The sequence below is a fragment of the Pelophylax lessonae genome (genome assembly GCF_965119305.1).
Source record: "Pelophylax lessonae genome assembly, chromosome: 2".
Taxonomy (NCBI): domain Eukaryota; kingdom Metazoa; phylum Chordata; class Amphibia; order Anura; family Ranidae; genus Pelophylax; species Pelophylax lessonae.
Genome location: NC_138769.1, coordinates 657,604,670 through 657,619,684, shown reverse-complemented (window position 1 = coordinate 657,619,684; position 15,015 = coordinate 657,604,670).

The window sequence follows — 15,015 nt, the reverse complement described above, 5'->3', positions numbered from 1 at the left end:
TTTTCCAACTTAGGTGTAAAGAGATCCACCACCGACTAGGAATAATCATCACGCCTTTTACCATAAAAGATGGGCCAAAGGTTTTATCCGCTCAAGGACCGCCCCACGTACATATACTGCGGCAGGGTGGTCCTTAAGCACAAAATTACGTACCTGTACGTAGTTTCTTCTTCCTGGTCTGGGGCGCGGCATGCCGCTGGAGTCCCGCTCCCTTCAGAGCTGGAACGAGGATTTTTGACACCCTAGGCGAAACCTCATTTTGACGCCCCCCCCCCCCCCCAGCTGGGAAACAGGGCTAAAAGGCGTGAGTTGCGTTTGGGCCTCCTGTACAGGGCCCATGCCCCATCAGTTCAGCAGGGGGGTTCGGATTATGAAAAATAGGGGTGACTGGTGTGGTGGGGGGGGGGGGGTGGATTACAGCTGAGGACATTAAAGTGGGGAAGCTGAGTACTGTGATGTGGTTTAGGACTGTGATGTGGGGGAGGGGCTGGGAACATTAAAGTGGAGAGAGCTGAGAACATTAAAGTGGTGGGAGCTGAGGACTGTAAAGTGGGGGAACTGAGGACTGTAATGTGGGGGGACTGAGGATTGTAATGTGGGAGGGCTAAGAATTGTACAGTGGGGGTAACTGAAGGCTGTAAAGTGTTCTGTAATGTGTGTGGGGGGGTGAGGGCATTAATTTGGGGGGACCGAGGACTGTGATGTGGGGGGCTGTGGATATTAAAGTGGATAGGAGAGGACTGTAATGTGGGGGAACTAAGGATTTTAATGTAGGGGGCTGAGGATTGTAAAGTAGGGGCAGCTCTCCACAGTGGAGAGGAGAGGACTGTAATGTGGGGGGGGGGGGGGCTGAGGACTGTAATGTGGGGGAACTGAGGACTGTAATGTGGGGGAACTGAGGATTAGAAAATGGGGGCAGATGAGAACTGTATTGTGGGGGCAGCTGAGGACTGTAATGTGGTGGGGGGGGGGGCTGAGGACTGCAATGTGGGGGGGCTGAGGACATTAAATTGGGGGGACCGAGGACTGATGTAGGGGGCGGGGGCTGTGGACATTAAAGTGGAGAGGACTGTAATGTGGGGGCTGAGAACAGGGCCGGCCTTTGGGGTGTGCGAGCTGTGCGGCCGCACAGGGCGCCATGGGCAACAAGGGCGCCGTGCGGCCATCACAGCTCGCAGAGGATCAGGCTGAGCTGTGTGAGAGATACACAGCTCGCCTCACTGCAAGAATAGGTGATCGAGGCACGGCTGCACAGCGGGAGGTGAGCGGCGACTGCGGCCTGGACAGGGTTAACACAGGCCACGGCCGCCGCTTACCTCCCGCTGTGCAGCCGTGCCTCGATCACCTATTGCTGCAGTGAGGCGAGCTGTGTATCTCTCACACAGCTCAGCCTCCGATCCTTCCACGGAATCCACGCTGACTTCCTGCCCAGTGCCCACACATCCCCGGGAGTGTGGGCGGGCGGGAGGAGGAGAAGGGGCGGGGAGGAGCTGACAATCTCTCCTCTGGCGTCAGTACAGGGAGGGAGGAGAGATCATCAGCTTCTCCTCGCCCCGCCCCTTCTCCTCCTCCCGCCCGCCCGCCCACACTCCCGGGGATGTGTGGGCGGGAAGTTTAAAGAAAAAAAAAAAAGCTGCAGACAACGTAAAGTAAGTGACATCTCTCTCCTTCAAAAAATGTAAGGGAGGGGTCTGTTATGTAAGGGGGGGCTCTGTGTGAGGGGGGCTATGTGTGGGGGTCTGTGATGTAAGGGGGGGGCTCTCTGATGTGGGGGGCTATGTGTGGGGGGGGCTCTGTGTGGGGGGGGCTTTTTGTGGGGGGTCTGTGATGTAAGGGGGGGCTCTCTGATGTGGGGGGCTATGTGTGGGGGGGGGCTCTGTGTGGGGGGGGCTTTTTGTGGGGGGTCTGTGATGTAAGGGGGGGGGCTCTCTGATGTGGGGGGCTCCGTGGGGAGGGGGGGTCTGATGTAAGGGGGGCTTTTTGTGGGGGGGTCTCTGATGTGAGGATGTGAGGGGGGCTTTTTGTGTGTGTGTGTGTAGGGGGTCTCTGATGTTAGGGGGGCTTTGTGTAAGGGGGTCTCTGATGTGCGGGGCTCCGTGGGGGGGGGGTCTGATGTAAGGGGGGCTTTGTGTCGGGGGTCTCTGATGTGAGGGGGGCTCTGTGTGGGGGGGGTCTCTGATGTGAGGGGGGCTTTGTGTCGGGGGTCTCTGATGTAAGGGGGGCTTTGGGTCGGGGGTCTATGATGTAAGGGGGGCTCTGTGTGGGGGGTCTCTGATGTAAGGGGGGCTTTGTGTCGGGGGTCTCTGATGTGAGGGGGGCTCTGTGTGGGGGGTCTCTGATGTGAGGGGGGCTCTGTGTGGGGGGTCTCTGATGTGAGGGGGGCTTTGGGTCGGGGGTCTCTGATGTAAGGGGGGCTCTGTGTGGGGGGTCTCTGATGTGAGGGGGGCTCTGTGTGGGGGGTCTCTGATGTAAGGGGGGCTTTGTGTCGGGGGTCTCTGATGTGAGGGGGGCTTTGTGTCGGGGGTCTCTGATGTGAGGGGGGCTCTGTGTGGGGGGGTCTCTGATGTGAGGGGGGCTTTGGGTCGGGGGTCTCTGATGCGAGGGGGGCTTTGTGTGGGGGGTCTCTGATGTAAGGGGGGCTTTGTGTCGGGGGTCTATGATGTGAGGGGGGCTTTGTGTCGGGGGTCTCTGATGTGAGGGGGGCTTTGTGTTGGGGGTCTCTGATGTAAGGGGGGGCTCTCTGATGTGGGCGGCTATGTGTGGGGGGGGCCTCTGTGTGGGGGGGGCTTTTTGTGGGGGGTCTGTGATGTAAGGGGGGGCTCTCTGATGTGGGGGGCTCCGTGGGGAGGGGGGTCTGATGTAAGGGGGGCTTTTTGTGGGGGGGTCTCTGATGTGAGGATGTGAGGGGGGCTTTTTGTGTGTGTGTGTAGGGGGTCTCTGATGTTAGGGGGGCTTTGTGTAAGGGAGTCTCTGATGTGCGGGGCTCCGTGGGGAGGGGGGGGTCTGATGTAAGGGGGGCTTTGTGTCGGGGGTCTCTGATGTGAGGGGGGCTCTGTGTGGGGGGTCTCTGATGTGAGGGGGGCTTTGTGTCGGGGGTCTCTGATGTAAGGGGGGCTTTGGGTCGGGGGTCTCTGATGTAAGGGGGGCTCTGTGTGGGGGGGGTCTCTGATGTAAGGGGGGCTTTGTGTCGGGGGTCTCTGATGTGAGGGGGGCTCTGTGTGGGGGGTCTCTGATGTGAGGGGGGCTCTGTGTGGGGGGTCTCTGATGTGAGGGGGGCTTTGGGTCGGGGGTCTCTGATAGAAGGGGGGCTCTGTGTGGGGGGTCTCTGATGTGAGGGGGGCTCTGTGTGGGGGGTCTCTGATGTAAGGGGGGCTTTGTGTCGGGGGTCTCTGATGTGAGGGGGGCTTTCTGTCGGGGGTCTCTGATGTGAGGGGGGCTCTGTGTGGGGGGGTCTCTGATGTGAGGGGGGGGGTTTGGGTCGGGGGTCTCTGATGTGAGGGGGGCTTTGTGTGGGGGGTCTCTGATGTAAGGGGGGCTTTGTGTCGGGGGTCTATGATGTGAGGGGGGCTTTGTGTCGGGGGTCTCTGATGTGAGGGGGGCTTTGTGTTGGGGGTCTCTGATGTGAGGGGGGCTCTGTGTGTGGGGTCTCTGATGTAAGGGGGCTCTGTGTGGGGGGTCTCTGATGTAAGGGGGGCTTTGGGTCGGGGGTCTCTGATTTGAGGGGGGCTCTGTGTGGGGGGTCTCTGATGTAAGGGGGGCTTTGTGTTGGGGGTCTCTGATGTGAGGGGGGCTTTGTGTCGGGGGTCTCTGATGTGAGGGGGGCTCTGTGTGGGGGGGGTCTCTGATGTGAGGGGGGCTTTGGGTCGGGGTCTCTGATGTGAGGGGGGCTTTGTGTGGGGGGTCTCTGATGTAAGGGGGGCTTTGTGTCGGGGGTCTATGATGTGAGGGGGGCTTTGTGTCGGGGGTCTCTGATGTGAGGGGGGCTTTGTGTTGGGGGTCTCTGATGTGAGGGGGGCTCTGTGTGTGGGGTCTCTGATGTAAGGGGGCTCTGTGTCGGAGGTCTCTGATTTAAGGGGGTCTCTGATGTAAGGGGGGCTCTTATGTAAGGGGGCCTAAGTTATCAGTGATCATAAAAAAGAAAAGTCAAATAAAGTGCAAAAAAGGTGCAAGAAAATTCGCGTGGGGGGGCGCCACGGGATTAGATCGCACAGGGCGCCTGATCACCTAAGGCCGGCCCTGGCTGAGAACATTAAAGTGGGGAGGCTGAGAACTGTTATGTGGGGGGCTGAGAAATGTAATGTGGGGGGGCAATGAGGACAGTAATGTGAAAGGGTCTGTATGTTGTGTTTGTTAAGGTGCCCATCTAATCGTTTTTTGAAACTATCAATGCTCCTTGCTGATACCGCTGCTTGTGGAAGAGAATTCCACATCCTTACCGCTCGGACAGTAAAAATCCTTTATGCAGTCTAAGGTTAAACCACTTCTCTTCTATTTTTAGTGAATGGCCACGTGCCTTTTTAAAATCCTTTTTTGCTGAAAAGTTTGTTCCCTATACTAGGGTCACCAGTAAGGTATTTGTACATTGATATCATACCCCATCTGAAGCGTCTCCTCTCCAGAGAGAATAAGTTTAATGCTTGTAGTCTTTCCTCATAGCTGAAGTCCTCCATTCCCTTTACTAGCTTTGTTGCCCTTTTCTGTACTCTCTCCAGTTCTAGAACATGCTTCCTGAGGACCGGTGCCAAGAACTGGATGGCATACTCAAGATGCAGTTGGACCAGAGTCTTGTAGAGTGGGAGAATCATCATTTTATCTCTGGAGTGAATTCCCTTTTTTATATATGCCAGTATTCTGTTGGCTTTGCTTGCAGCAGCTTGGCATTGCATGACATTGCTGAGCTTGTCGTCTACTAGGACTCCCAGGTCATTTTCCATCTCAGATCCCCCCAGAGGTTCTCTCCTTAGCGTTCATATTTCTGGCACCCAAATGCATTACCTTACATTTTTCAACCTTAAACCTCATTTGCCATGTAGTTGCCCACCCCATTATTTTGTTCAGGTATTCTTGTAAGGTTTCCATGTCCTGTGTAGACATTATTGCCCTGCTTAGCTTAGTATTGTCCACAAATACTGAGATTGAGCTATTTATCTAAAGCCAGTTTTCAATCCAGGTACTCACCCTATGGTCCATACCTACGTACCTCAGTTTGTACAGTAAGCGTTTGGGGGAACTGTATCAAATGCCTTTGCAAAGTCCTTTGCAAAGTCCAGATACACCACATCCACAGGCCTTCCTTTATCTAGATGGCAGCTCACTTCTTCAAAGAAGGTTAATAGATTGGTCTGGCAATAACGATTCTTCATGAATCCATGCTAATTAATACTAATGATACAGTTTTTATTACTAAAATCTTGGTAATAGTCCCTTATCATCCCCTCAAATAGCTTGCAGACTATTAATGTTAGGCTAACTGGCCTGTAGTTCCCAGGGATATATCTTGCCCCTTTTTTAAATATTGGTGCCATGTTGGCTTTTCTCCAATCAGCTGGTACCATTCCCTTCAGTAGACTGTCAATAAAAATTGGAACAATGGTCTGGCTATCACCTGGCTGAGTTCCTTAAGGACTCTCAAGTGTAAGCCCTCTGGTCCCAGTGACTTATTTATGTTAAGTTTTTTGAGTTTAGTTCTGAGTCTGTCTTCTGTTAACCATGAGGGTACTTCATGAGGGTACCATGACCAAGGGTAATGTGTTTTTAACATTGACAATACAATCTAGGTTACCATATTCCCCCGTTTTTCTTTGTGAAGACTGAGGAGAAGAATGTATTCAGAACTTCTGCCTTCTCTCTGTCCTTTATAGTCAGATTCCCTTCATTATCCTTTATGGGGGCATTTATGTTCTGACCTCACTTTCTTACTATTTACAGTATATACTTAAAGAATTTCTTGTTTTTTTTTGTTTTTTTTACCTTCTTCTGCTATGTGCCTTTCGTGTTCTATCTTAGCTGCCTTGATTGTGCTCTTACATTTATTATTGCATTCTTTGTAATGCTGGAATGCTGGTAATGATCCATCAGCCTTGTATTTCTTGAAGGTCTTTTCTTTTGTTTTTAAATGCATTTTTTATGTTGAAGTTTAGCCACACAGGGTTTATTTTAGCTCTTTTAAACGTATTCCCTGTCGGAATGCACTGGCCAATACCTTTATTTAGTATTTTCTTAAAGCACTCCCATTTTCCTCAGTTTTCTGTGTTCCTAGGATTCTATCCCATTTAATATTTCCAGCATAGAGCACAGTTTAGGGAAGCTGACTCAATTGAAGTTCAGTGTCTTTCTATTACCCTTATGTTTCTTATTTCTGTGATTTATACTGAAACTAATTGACTTATGGTCACTGTTTCCTAAGTTGCCACTTATTTCTACATCCACAATCAGGTCTGTTATATTTGTAATCAGTAGGTCTAGTAATGCATTATGTCTCCTTGGTGCGTTCACCATCTGACCCATGAAATAGTCCTGCAAAACATTTAGGAAATGGCAAGCCTTAGACGAATGTGCGGTTCCTTCTGCCCAGTCTATATCTGGATAATTAAAATCTCCCATTATATTTATATATATATATTTATATAGGGGGGCACCTCTCCCGCCGCCCATGAAGGCGAATCCGCCGCTAAGACCACCCTTATGTCAAAGTGGACTGCCCGCCGTTTAAAAAAACACAGCGGCTATGGCAGCTATCTGCTGCCATAACCCCGATATTTAACGTCAAAGTACCAACGTAAATACACGGTGGGTGGTCCATAAGTGGTTAATGCCTGTGGATTCAGTCACCCTTGCTCTTCCACCCCTACGAGTCCACAACTCTTCTGTCCTCTACTATTACCCTCCTGCTGGTTACAACAAGCCTCCAATGGATCCAGAACAAGGATGTATGTCACCTAAGGCACATGGGCCCTTTAAGGGATTGTAAATGATCACCTTGTAAAACAACCCATTCAGTTTAAAATAGAAATGAACGGCAAAACATTTTTGCATAGATATAAAAAACATTATAAGGGCTCTTTCACACGGGCGTTCCGTATGTCCGTTTTTCATCCCATCCGTTTGCGGATGAAAAACGGACATAAAATGTATCTCTATGTAAATACGGATGTCATCGGATGATCATCCTCTGACATCCGTTTTTTGTCAGTTCAGTTCAGTTTTTTTGAACGGAGGAGAACCCTATTTTTTCTTCCTTTCAAAAAACGGAACGGAAGCAAAAACGGATGTCAGTGGTGTCATCCGCAGACATCCGTATTTACATAGACATGCATTATGTCAGTTTTTCATCCGCAAACGGATGGGATGAAAAACGGACATACGGACCGGATGACACAAGTGTCATCCGTGTCCGTTACAAAAAAAAGAAAAAGGACCTGATAGGGCAAAAAAAAAAGGAACGCCCGTGTGAAAGAGCCCTAAATACCTTTTTTAAATAAGTGATTACTGTTCTCAGGTGCATAAGAGCCGGGGGGATGAGAAGCAGCAGTACACTGAACTACCCAGTGAATGGCTGTGCATTGGAGGGGAGTACACTGAGTTCCCAGCATAGCTAGAGAACTGACCACAGTGTGCTCTCCTGCTTAGTGTGGTCAGTTTATTTTAAATAGGAAAGCAAGGGGACTAGCAGGTACACCAGGGATTTCACGTAAAGAAAGTGTAGCACCCTCCTAGGTAGGTACTAGGAAAAAGCATTTATATGGCCCTGTCTGCTTATCAGGGGGGCCCTGATCATTCAGCTAGGCTGTCATGTGTTTCCAGGGGTGTCTGTTGAGTCTAGGGAGTCTCCCCACTGTGTCCAATGAGGGCTCTTGTTAGGCAGTGGAGGAAACCTGGCCAATAGTGCTCTGGGGCTTATATCTATCTCAGTGGGCAGACCGCAATGCATCCTGGGATGGGGTAAAAGTCTGAGGGGAGCATGTGACAGAGCGTCTTTGGTGGGAAGCAGAGTCCCAGGAGGAGGCTGACGGCTGTCTCTCCTCCTGTCAGAGCTAGAGAAGATGTCCTGGGCAGTCAGCCTAGAGGAAGAAGCTGGGCTGCAGAGAGGGATTCAGAGTGCTGTTGACCGAGTGGAGCTGCTGGGCAGAAGTTTCCTGGAAAAACAGTGTTGTGAGTACTCAAAAACTGCCCAGGGGTCTGCCTAGGAGAGGGGACCACTCCAGAAGGTCAAAGGGATCCGGGAGCCAGCTAACCAGTAGAGAAGGCTTAGAAAGGGGGTGCCAGAGTCTGAGCCCTGAAGATAAGAGAGTGAAAGGGGGCGCTGGTGCAGGCCCTGAAGTGTTCAGCAGTGCAGCAGTCATACAAGTAGCTACTTCAGTAAGGAGTGCTTAAGGGAGCTTAAAGAGGACTTCTTTATCCAGGAAAGCAGTAGTCAGAAGTCAGTTATTATTATTATATTATTATTATACAGGATTTATATAGCGCCAACAGTTTGCGCAGCGCTTTAAGCATTAACAGGCAGCAGGCCAGCGCTAACCAGCGTTAATCAGCGTTGACCAGCATCCAGCCAGCGTCAAGTCAGCACCAATCAGCATTTTCCATTTGTCCCTAGCAATTTGTGTATAGTTGAGCCAAAGGAGTATCCCCCTCATCCCTTCTCCCATCCAAGTTACAAAATAAATTCAAAAACCCAAAGATACTGGACTGGTCATTGTCTCAGTGCTCACACTTGGAGAACATGCTTAAATGTGTTGTTGCTAGCGGTAACCCAGGCGGACCCATATCCAGCAAAACGTCTGGGAATTGTGCTACAAAAGCAATACAAAGAGAACGGGATACCTTTTCATACAAGTACATGGTACAGCAGGCACATAGCAGGAATATAAAGGTTTGGGGGTAAGAAACGCATTAACAGTAGGCACGCCTTCCCTCTAGGGTTCCTACATGTCATGATATCACAATCACCCCCAGCAAAGAAACACAATGATGAGTCACAGCATACAGCTATCATTTTGCATGATATAATCACGTGTTTGATATTTTCCAGATGTGATATTTTCGGAATGCTGAGGTACCTCTGTTTGGAATTCAAGTTATTCCTTGCATTTGTGTGGATTACATCTTACAGGTCAAAATGTCTTCATTGCGGGGCATTTAAAGAACTATTTTCTCACTTCAGATGGGTGGTAAGGTGCAGAGCAATAACAGGGCATTACCTAAAGTTAATAACCCTTCAAAGGCCTTTCCCATGTGTCATCAGCAAATTTCTTCTGCAAATAGTCATAGATTTACCAGAGATTGGCAGATCTCCCACTTAGAATGAAGGTTGGGGAGAAATTGTTTAGAGAACTGCCTGGCCAAGCTTACATATCACACTGCTTGGACCCAATGCAATCACTCTCTCTGACACTAGAAACTTATGGATGTGCTACAAACACGGTGAAAGGTCAGTCAGTTCTCTATGTGAAGTATCTCTTAAGGCCTGTACACATGAGTGGAAATTCGGCCAGGAATTTTCGTCCGACGACCGATCTGCCGATTTTTGGCTTGTTAGTATGGTGCTTCCGACAACCGACTCCGACTTTTCGGCCGAAAAAATCCTGGTGTGCAGGCTATATAATTTTTGTCGACCGTCAAAACACGTCCGATTTTCGTCTCATTAGTACAGATTTCGATGGGGAAAAATCTTATGAGCAAGTCTGGGCATACTCAGAGATGAAAGAACACATAGAAAGCAATCCAACACATGACATCACTTCTGAAGCAGAATTCTGTCGTACGGGAAAATTTGTGTGCAGTCTAGAGCACATTCCAACCAACAGACACCACTCTGGACAAAAGATGGACGACCGGTCGGCGGAAATTCGTTGCGTGTGTACGAGGCTTAAGTTACTTGTGTTAACCTGTGAAGAGAATGAAATGTTACACTTGTAGGATTTCCCCCATTTTCTGCATAGTGTGGTACAGTTAGGTACTGATCATAGTATACTGTTCTGTATTAAAGTAGAATTACAGGCATAACTTTTTTTTTTTTCATTTTGGATAGAGCAAGGCAGGGTTATAACCCCGGTCAGATTTTTTTTCGCCATCTGTGTCCAATTGCGGAGATTTCCCTTCACTTCCTGTCCCATATCCAAAATAGGAAGTGAGAGGAAATCCATGCAAATTTAAGGAATTCCTTGGGGACCCCCAGGCAGGGCCAGCCCTACCATGGGTCCCGCTGGGTCCATTGGACCCAGGCAGCACTTAGAGAGGGGCTGCAAATTGACTCCCAAGATTTTTTTTACCAGCAGATTTGTGTGTCATCAGTTTGTGGCACGTAACGGGCAGCATTTCCCCATCTCATACTGCCGCCCGTAATGTGAACTGATGAGTATGAGGAGGCTTAGCGTCTTTTCCGGGAAACCTCCCTCAAGTGATAGTGGTGTGCGCAATGACGCCAGACATCAGCACACTTCATCTCACGTAGGGCAGGCTGGATCTTCTAGGGCAATGGGCGCGGCAGACACAGGAGTGACAGGAGGACTGGATACAGACAGTGGGTGTTTGGGGGACCGGTCCAGGGGTGAGTTATGGAAAAAGATAACAGTATATATAATATTTTCTAAATGTTATATTTATGTAAAATATTGGATGTGGGGGCCTTTTGTTGGGGGTGAATTTTTTTGTGGGGGGGGGGGCAGTATTTAATTCTTGGACCCAGGCAGCACAATGTCTTGGGCCAGCCCTGCCCCCAGGTCACCAGAATTAGTGTCCCCATTGGAAGATTTCCCCTCTATTACTTTTCTGGGGACAACCCAAAATTTGGTATGTTTTTTTACTTTCAATGATAATGGTAAACAGGACAAATAGAGAGGGCGATCTCCCTAATGGGGACACAGACAACAATAAAAACTGACGGGGGTTCTAGTCATTCTTCACCCTATCCAAAACTTATAAAAAAAACAAAACGTTTTGTCTTTGGTTATACTTTGAAGAGATAGGGCTCTTTCACACGGGCGGTCCGATCAGATCCGCCTGTCAGTTTTTTAGGCGGATCTGATCGGATCCTCCATGCAGCTCTATGGGGCAGCGGGTGTCAGCGGAGGTCACCTCCGCTGACACCCGCTGCCATCCGCATCCGATCCTGTGCTGAAATCTGGACGGATGGAAACCCTATTTTTCCATCCGTTCAGTAATCGGAGCGGAGCGGATCTGATGAGAGCGGACAAGCGGTCCGCTCTCCTCCGATCCCCCATAGAGGGCAGCGGGTGCTGAGACACCTCCCTCTCCGCTCTGCGAGCGGAGACGGAGCTGTCATCCGCCCGGCTCAGCGGGGATCGCGGATCGATCCCCGCTGAACAACACGGATCCGCCTGCGGAAGCGGACCGTGTGAAAGAAGTCATACTAAAGTCTCGTTTTGTTTTCTTTAAAAATTACAAACATTTCATACTTACCTGCTCTGTGAAGTGGTTTTGCACAGAGAAGGCCGGATGCTCCTCTTCTCGGGTCCTGGCTCTGGTCAAGAGCCCCCACAGCAAGCAGCTTGCAGCTCCGTGTATCCATTCAGAAAGTCCGTGATGATTCGGGGAGCCATGTCATCTGCTGGTGTTGGTCCACTGTGTTTTATTAGCCCTCTAGTAGGAAATTTTAGAGCACTTCATGTTTCCCTCTGCTGACCAGCTTTATGGAGATGCTGATTTCATTTTTCAGCAGAACTTGGCACCTGCCCACACTGCCAAAAGTACCACTACCTGGTTTAATGACCATGATATGACTGTGCTTGATTGGCCAGCAAACCTGTCTGACCTAAACCTCATGGAGAATCTGTAGGGTATTGTCAAGAGGAAGATGAGAGACCCCAACAATGGGCTTCCATAACCCCTCAGCAGTGCCACAGGCTGATCGCCTCCATGTCATGTCACATTGATGCAGTAATTCATGCAAAAATAGTTCCAACCAAGTATTGAGAGCATACTATACTGTACACTGACATACTTTTCAGTGAGCCAACATTTCTGTATTAAAAATCCTCCTTTTTATTGGTCCTATGTAATATTCTATATTTCCGAGATAATGAATTTTGGGTTTTCACTAGCTGTAAGCCGTAATCATCAAAATAAAATGCTTGAAATATATCATTCTGTGTGTAATGAATCTATATAACATGAGTTTCACTTTTTGAATTACTGAAATAAACTAACTTTTTGATGATATAATTTTATGAGATGCACCTGTATGTTTTAAAGAATAAAGTTTATTGAGTGTTTAAACATAAAAGCACATACAAGGCATAAAAGGACACAAAGTAGTCCAATAATAACAGCGAGGTAAGCGAAAAAGACATCTGTGAAGGCCGAGCCTCAATTTTTTCTAATATTGATTATTCTAACATGTCTCACGTTCTTTAATCATCAATAACATTATAAGAGCAACTGTAGAAGTGTAGTTGTGACTAGCAGCCCTTTTTTTAAAGAGTTGTAAAGTCAGGAGGTTTTTTTTATCTTAATGCATTCTACGCATTAAGATAAAAAGCCTTCTGTGTGTAGCAGCCCCCCTAATACTTACCTGAGCACCCTCTTTATCCAGTGATGTCCACGAGTGCCTCAGATGTCCAGGACTCTTCCTCCTGATTGGCCTGATTGGCGCCATTGGCTTCCGTCAAGCAAATTCAGGTAGCCAATTAGGAGAGAGAGGGGGCGGGGTCGAACGGCAGCTCCGTTTCTGAACGGGAGCCAGGAGCTCCAGCCAGGGACCCAAGAAGAGGAGGATTGAGGCTGCTCTGTGCAAAACCAACTGCACAGAGGAGGTAAGTATAACATGTTTGTTATTTTAGTAGGGAAAAAATGAGACTTTACAATCACTTAAGTACACATCAAGAAGCGCTTGTTGACTCAAATTCCTCAAGTGTCAGAATGACCAAAGAAAGGAGAAGAGAACAGTGCAGAATTGTAAAAAAAAAAAGAAAAGGAAAATAAAAGTTGTAAGGATATACAATCAGTGGTCAGACAATAATTCTCTTTAATTAACTGCACAAACAAAACATAGGAGTCAGAGGAAGGTCTGAAGCTTAGTGGAGTTGGAACTAACCATTAATATTTAAACTTTTATTTATTTTATTTTTTTTTAGCATCGCAATTAAAAAAGAGCAAGGGCTCTTTCACACGGCCGCTCCGCTTGTCCGCAAATCATCCTATTTTTTTGCGGATGATTTGCGGACATAATGTAAGTCATTGTAAGTATTTTGTAATGCACAGTGAAATGTGTTGAGGTATATAATGACTATAACATTGCTCAGCATATTAGCTTTATCTTAAGTTAATCTGATTCTAACAAAGTCAACTGAAGACTTGTCTGTATTGAGCAAACCTCAAACTTAAAAATAATTTACAGCTATTGCCAAAACATTTGTAATGCATTGCCAGTGGCGCTTAATCCTATCTTCTGTTACTGTGTACACTATTTGGTCCTGCCTCAGCACATGTGTCACGTAGTCATCATATATTGCAAGTTTCTACCTGTTTAAAAGTCTTCTTTACAGGTGAGTAAATGTTTGAATATTGTATGATAAATATGAGATAAGAGTGCACCATATGTCTACTGATGTCCTTAAAGTGATATTAAATCAGAAAGCAGGCTTATAATATATTTTGCGGCTTACCAATTATTAACCACTTAACGCAAACTGATGTAGACCTATGTCAGCTGACTTTAAGTGGTTGTGCCGGGATGATGCCTCTAGCTAGCTCGGGAGACGCTTGATCGTTACCCCGGCGATCGGGAGGGGACGTCCCCCCCCCTCCCGCCGCCTTTCGTGGCTCTGCCTGGGTCTCCCGTCGGGATGAAGTCCCTATCAAAGCCGGAAGCGGCTTCGATCGGGTCTCCGATGACGTAACCTGGAGGCGGCGTCCATAACGTCACGTCCGGGTTACTCGGCTGCTAAAGGCGGCAGTTTTAAAAAGTGAATGTATTCAAAAATGCAGTTTTCGCTGTTTTGAATACATGGAAGTGTAGTGGAGGGGTTTGGGGTCTTTTAGACCCTCGATCCCTCCATAAAGAGTACCTGTCACTGCATATTGCTGTCACAAGTGATGTTTACATTGCTTGTGACAGCAATAAAAGTGATCAGACTTTTTTTTTAAATCTGCGTTAAAATGAACAAAAAAAATTAAATAAATAGGAAAAAAAAAATGTTTAGCCGCCCCTGTCGCCGTGAGCTCGCGCAGAAAACGTATACGGGAAGTCGGGCCCCAAATGAAATCGCTGTTCAAACCACACATGTGAGGTATCACCGTGATCGCCAGAGCGTGAGCAATAATTTAAAGTAAAGAGCTACACTCTAACTCTAAAATGGTATCCGTTAAAAAATTTTAAAGCGTCACCTATGGAGATTTTTATTAACCGTAGTTTGTCGCCATTCCGCGGGTGTGTGCAATTTTAAACCGTAACATGTTGCATATCTATTTACTCGGCGTGACATCATCTTTCACAATTTACAAAACAAATGGGCTAACTTTACTGTTTCGTTTTTTTAAAATGCAGTGAAATGTGATTTTTCGTAAATTTTTCCAAAAAAAATGGCGTTTGAAAATATTGCAATGACAGCCATTTTATTCTCCAGAGTCTTTGCTAAAAAAAATATATATAATGTTTGGGGGTTCTAAGTAGTTTTCTAGCAAAAAATACTGATTTTAACTTGTGAACAAAAAGTGTCAAAAATGGGCTTGGGGCCTAAGTGGTTAAAAGTCATGGCTGCATTAGTTTTCTTCTTTTAGGCTTTTTGTCCTATTTGATCTGCAGTTTCAGTGGTGCTGCACATGTAATCAGTTATGATATCAGCTATTTGATGGCTTGACGGCTTGGTTGAGAGCACAAGCAACCATGAAAGTCATTATTCACATCATGCCTGTTTTGGGAATCAGATAAATCATTGGGTTCAGTTCCACTTTAAACTCATGTCTAATATTTGTTGCTTACAGGACATGGATGACATCATTACTCCATGAGATCATATGGCTTTCCAAGCTGCACCCATCAGACAGTTAAACTGGTAA